Genomic DNA, 6146 nt, shown 5'->3' on the forward strand with positions numbered 1-6146 from the left:
AAGAAGAGAATGATCGGCGCTATAGCTTCCAATCTCTTCCAATCTCCAAGATCATCAACACAGACTATATCGCATCAAAGAAACAATAGAAGCAGAGGAAATCAAGATTCTTACTCGGTTGTTGCGATCAAAAAATCAAGATCAGCGCGAGAGAAATATCGGGGAAAGAAGATGGAGAGGAAGACAGAAATCTGGCCTCCTTTGTTCTGTTCTCGATGAAGCCGACGAGAAAACTGGATCTGTCTCCTCCACCGCCTCCGTCCTCCACCTCTCGTCTTTCTTTCGGAGCACCTGAACTGGCCACGGAGCAAACGCGCACCACTGAGAGCGATATTTATAGAGCCGTTTCCCACCTCGGTGGGGATGCGTGAGAACTAGGGATGCCGTGCACGTAGAACTTTGAGGTTTGTGCTTGAAAGATAAAACTGGATCAGAAAGTTGACGAAGCACCAATACAATTTCCCAGGCATAGTCCATTTCTCAGTTATCATCACAAGGCATTCCCAGGGCCGGCTCAACCCTTAGGCGACTGAGGCGGTCGCCTAAGGCCCCGGCCCCCCGGCCTGAATCCCTCTCCCCTCGTCTCAGGGCCTTCGAGTCCAGCGTCGGCCTCAGCCGCAAGGTCCACAGCGCCAACTTCCTGGTGGCCTGCCCCGCTGCCTCCTCTATCGGGGCTGCCAGGCCCCACCCCATGGAGAGCCTTCGGAGCCAGGCTCAGCCCCACCGTCTCCGTCTGCGAGCGCTGCTGCCTCCAAGGTAAGCGACGGCGAGAAGACGTAGCGGATAATGATGAGAACGGCGAGGAAAAAGATGAAGAGGCGGAGGAGGACGAAGGAGACGAGGCAGAAGGAGAAGGAGAATGTAAACCCCCCCCCCCCCCCCCCCCCCCCAAAAAAAAAGGGAAACGGGCGGCCCGAAAAGACCGGGCCCGTCTCCTCTTTTACGATCGTGCCCTAGGCACGATCGTGGAAGAGGGGGCTGTTGAGGGGTGAGGGCGGCGGCGTTGGAGAGGAGGTCGCCGGAGGGGTTGATGCCGGAGAGGAGACAAGCGTCGAGATCCGGCCGGCCGCGGAGGAAGACCACTTCCCTTCGCCGAAGATTCCGACGGGTGAAGAAGCGTGGATCCGAGGGGAGTTGCTCACGGTTCCTCCTCCGATTTCTCGCCGGAAGGATCGCCGGAACCCCCCGCCGGATCGAGGTAATCCTTCCTTTGTGTTTTATTTCCTGGATTTTGGGTGGTATGGGTGAAGAGTTGGCCGGTGAATCGTCGGAGAAGGGCCCGAAACAGGGTACCCCTGTTTCGGCCTCTTCTTTCCAATTTTTGGCCGCCGCCGGCCGCCGGGATGGCCGAGATGCATGGCGGTGGGGCTGGTCGGGTCTATGTGAGGGTCGGAGAGGGTTTTCTAGGCTATGTATGTGATGAGGGAGGGTGGATCCGAGGTCTTCTTCCTCGGGATCCCATCTTCTCCTCCTCTTCCCCTCGTCGGTTGGCCACCGGCGGCAGCGACGGCGGCTGGGTGTCGTCGGTTGGGGGCCGAGCCACCATCACGGTGGCCTTTCCGTGGAAGAAATGGAGGAAGGGGGAGGGGTCTGTGTCGGTTGGAAAGAAGAAGAAGGAGAAGAAGAAGAAGAAGAAAAAGGAGGAGGAAAAATAATAATATAATAATAGTAATAAGAGAAGAAGAAAAAGAATAAGAGGAAGAGACTTCTTCCTCTCTCTTTCTCTTAGGCCCTGTTTGGGGGAGCTGTGGGTAGTAGGGCTGTTGGAAGTAGAGTTGTTGAAAGTAGAGCTGTTTGAAGTAGAGCTGTTATAAAAAGCTGTTTGCTGTTTACTAACTACATTTGTAAAGTGCTGTGACACTTTAACATATGTTTGGTAAACAAACTGAGAAAGTACTTTTGTATAACAAAATTACCATAAAGGACATTGCATAAAAAAACATAACATATATTAATACATAAATATACGATATAGTATAATATTATTGTAATATAAAATAATATTATTATAATGTAGCATAATAGTAATATAATTATTAGAGTAAATTAATTTTTGATAATATAACATAATATTAAATTATTTAACCTAACATATTAATGTATTATGATATAATGTAATATATATATATATATTATATTTATAGTATAATACAATAATAAAGGTATAAAATATTATAATTATTAGTATAAATTAATTTTTCATAATATAACATAATATTAAATTATTTAAAATAACATATTAATGTATTATGATGTAATGTAAAATAATATAACATAAAAGTATAAAATATTATAATTATTAGTAACAATTAATATTATAATATAACATAATATTAAATTATTTAAAATAACATATTAATATATTATGATGTAACGTATTATGATATTATATTTATAGTATAGTACAATAATAAAGGTATAAAATATTATAATTATTAGTATAAATTAATTTTCCATAATATAACATACTATTAAATTATTTAAAATAACATATTAATGTATTATGATGTAATGTAATATAATATAATATTTATAGTATAATACAATAATAAAGGTATAAAATATTATAATTATTAGTATAAATTATTTTTCCATAATATAACATACTATTAAATTATTTAATATAACATATTAATGTATTATGATATGACGTATTATAATATTATATTTATAGTATAATACAATAATAAAGGTATAAAATATTATAATTATTAGTATACATTAATTTTTCATAATATAACATAATATTAAATTATTTAAAATAACATATGAATGTATTGTGATGTAATGTAATATAATATTATATTTATAGTATAATACAATAATAAAGGTATAAAATATTTTAATTATTAGTGTAAATTAATTTTTCATCATCCGAATGACCATTTACCTCTCTAACAATTTTTCTTGCGAAAGGGAGTTTGACGGCTAGAGTTCTTAGCTCCAACAGATTTTTAGGTTTATAAAGGGACAAACTATGTAATTATTATATTTTAATATGGGCATTTTTGTCAAAAATACAGCTTTCCGACAAAGCTGAAAACAGCATTTTCGGAAAGCTCCAAATTGGAGCTTTCCCCCAAAAGCTGTTTTCAGCTTCCCGCAAAAGCTGAAACAGCTTTTCAGAAATTTTACCAAACACCATTTTTTATCTAAAAGTACTTTTGGAGGGCCAGAAAGTGCTTTTTGGCCCTGTGAGATACGGGCTGAAGCCGGCAGCCCCAGCCGACTTCAGCCCGACTCTTCTTTTGGGAAGAGCCGGAACAGAGGATCGCGATGGCGATCCTCTCCGGCTCCTCCGGGGACAAACGGGGCAAGGGCGCCGCGGGATACCCGCGGCACCCCCCCCTCCGGTAAATCCGCGGCCAACCGCGGCCGCGGATCTCGCTCGACCGCCGCGATTTTCGCGGCGGAGGGCCGTTACGATGGGACGATAAAACCCCATCTTACCTTCCCCTAGGGCCACCTCCGAGCTTCTTCCTCCTCCCTCTCCTCCTTCTCCTCCCTCTTCTTTCTTTGTTCTTGCCTCCCGAGTGACCGGTGTCCTCTTCCCGACCAAGCGCCGTCCGAATCCCCTTCGCAAGCCTTCCCCTGTTCTGAGATCCGTCCCCTCGGTTCCGAGCACCGCCGCTGCTGCTAGCTGCCGGGCCGAGCCGAGATCCTCCTTCTGCCGCCTCTGCCACCACCGGTAAGCCTCTTTTGCCCTTTATTCAGCATGCTTTCCTCCCTTGCTTTGGCCCCAAACCGAGATCTTCTCGGTTGCTTCTTCACGCCGGGAGCCGCAGCGGCCGCCGGCCGCCACTGTGATCGGCTGGCCGTCGATCGGGCGACGGCCCCCAGCCGCCTAGGCCGGCCGACCACCCCGCCGATTTCCCCCTTCCTCTCTCGGTTTCCAACTCCCCTGTCCATGGGGAGGGGGTTTTGGGGAAGATGAGGGCCCTTACGGGCCGAACGGGGCCAAGCATGGGCCCTGTTCATCGTGGGCCCGACTTGGGCCTGGTTCACTTTGGGCCCAATTGGGCCCGGTTAAAAAAAAAAAAAAGGGAGAGAACCTGAAACCCGAAATCCGAAAATCCGAAACCCGACCCGAAACTCGGAACCCGGAACCCAACACCTGAAACCCGAACCCGTTTGGCCAATAAATAGAATTTTGCAGTTAAGCCCTTGGCAGTATATTATTTCACAAAAGAGCCTTCTGCAATTTATGTTTGTTCCCTATAAGAAAGATTATTAAATAAGGGTCCCCAAATATATTTGATTGGTCCCTCCACTAAAGTTTTATTATAGAACAGTATCCTGTAATTAAGTATTAGTCCCTACAATAAATTTTATTGTATAAATGAACTAATTAAAAGCCAACCTTGGGCCCTATTCAGCTGGGTCTATGTGGGCCCATTGGGTCGTGTCCGATATGGGCCCTATCGGGCCATGCCCATTATGGGCCAACTCTAGGCCTTGTTGGGCCGTGTCCAATAGAATTATTTTTGGATTTTGCTTAGTTCTGAAATTAACAAAGAATTAATTAAATTTAAACAGGTGAACCTGATTCGCCTATCTGAAGTAGGGATTAAGCGAGAAGAGGTAAGTAACTTAATGCTTCAAAGTGCATTTTTCTAAAATCATTATTAGTAGATTAAATTCTGAAATATGTTTTGTATTTAGTAAAATGGGTCTGGCATGTTAAATTTCATTTGAAAATTATGCTCTGAAATCCGTAAACTATGACTGAAAAATTTATGAAAACTGTTTTTATATATATGTATTCTCAGCATGGCTATGATCTGTTCTGTTCTGTTCTGGCCCCGCCAATGGGGATTATACGTTGGACCTGTCGACTTGTAATCTGTGAGGAACCGGTTTCGACACCGTACCATCGGTGATTAGAATAGTGATATTTGGACACCGTACCACCGGTGATTAGAATAGTGGTATTTGAACACCGTACCACCGGTGCTTAATAATAGTGGTGTTTGGCACCTTGTGCAACCCATGCCACTGGGTTACGTGGCCGTAGCCTATCATGTTGAGATTCTGGTATCAGATTTTTGGAAAAATGATAATAAGTTTTGAAAACAGTAAAACGATATTATTTATGATTTATTCCAGACATTATCCTGTATTTTGATCTGATATGCTCTGACCCCACTTTGGGGTATTTTGTTGCTTACTGGGCTAGTGTAGCTCATTATTTTATTTTCTCTGTTTTTCAGATTCAGAGGCTTGATCGCACGGGATTGGGGAGTGCGTTAGATTTCCGATGATTCCATTAGTTGTTGGCATTTCAGTTAGATTAGTTTGGACATTTGAATTATGTTAGCAAATGTTATTTTAAAATTTTGTAAGACTGCTTTTGAATAAATTTAAATAATTATGTCAGTTTTGAATATCTGTATTTGCTTTGATATGATCCGATGCCTTGCACGCCTGTGCGGCCCGCCGTGCGGGCGTGCGGCGTCTGCCGCGCCTCGGGCTCGGGGCGTGACAAATTTGGTGGTATCAGAGCTCAGGTTTCAGATTCTTAGGGATTGTTTTTGAAATAGTCAGATGGAGCTTAAGTTTTAGGATCTTTAGAATTCGTCAGAAAGGTTGAGAGATGGGTATGAACTAGATAAGAGGATAATGTTCATTTGTTTTGTTAACTATTATGTATTATTCTATTTAGATGATTTTATAACATTTACATTTTTACTGAATCAGAATGCCGCCTCGCCGTGTCCGTAGCTTGAATCGGATGGTTAGGGGCTCTCGGGGAAGAGCCCCCACTAACCAAGCGGGCGAGGCATCGCATAGCTCAGGGCCTCAGGGTCAATCAACTCCAGAAGCTGCCGCCGGAAATCAAACTCGGGTGCTCGAACTGATCGAGGAGGTCGTCGGGTTAGTACGCCAACAGAGGCAACAACCTCAGCAACCAGTCCAACAGGATGTTGCTCCTCCTGAGCAAAGAAGGAGTATAGCAGAATTCAAAAGAATGGCTCCTTCAGCTTTTAAGGGCACCACTAGTCCTCAAGAGGCCGAAGCCTGGATAGATGAAATGGAGAAAGCCTTCAGGGCAATGGAGTGCACCGATGAAGAGAAGGTCAGATTTGCCACCTATATGCTTCAGGACCGAGCTCATCATTGGTGAATGTCTGTGGAGCGCACATTGG

The sequence above is a fragment of the Phoenix dactylifera genome, chromosome 5 (assembly GCF_051530095.1).
Source record: "Phoenix dactylifera cultivar Ajwa chromosome 5, Ajwa_hap1_PhDact_Kaust_v1.1, whole genome shotgun sequence".
Classification (NCBI taxonomy): domain Eukaryota; kingdom Viridiplantae; phylum Streptophyta; class Magnoliopsida; order Arecales; family Arecaceae; genus Phoenix; species Phoenix dactylifera.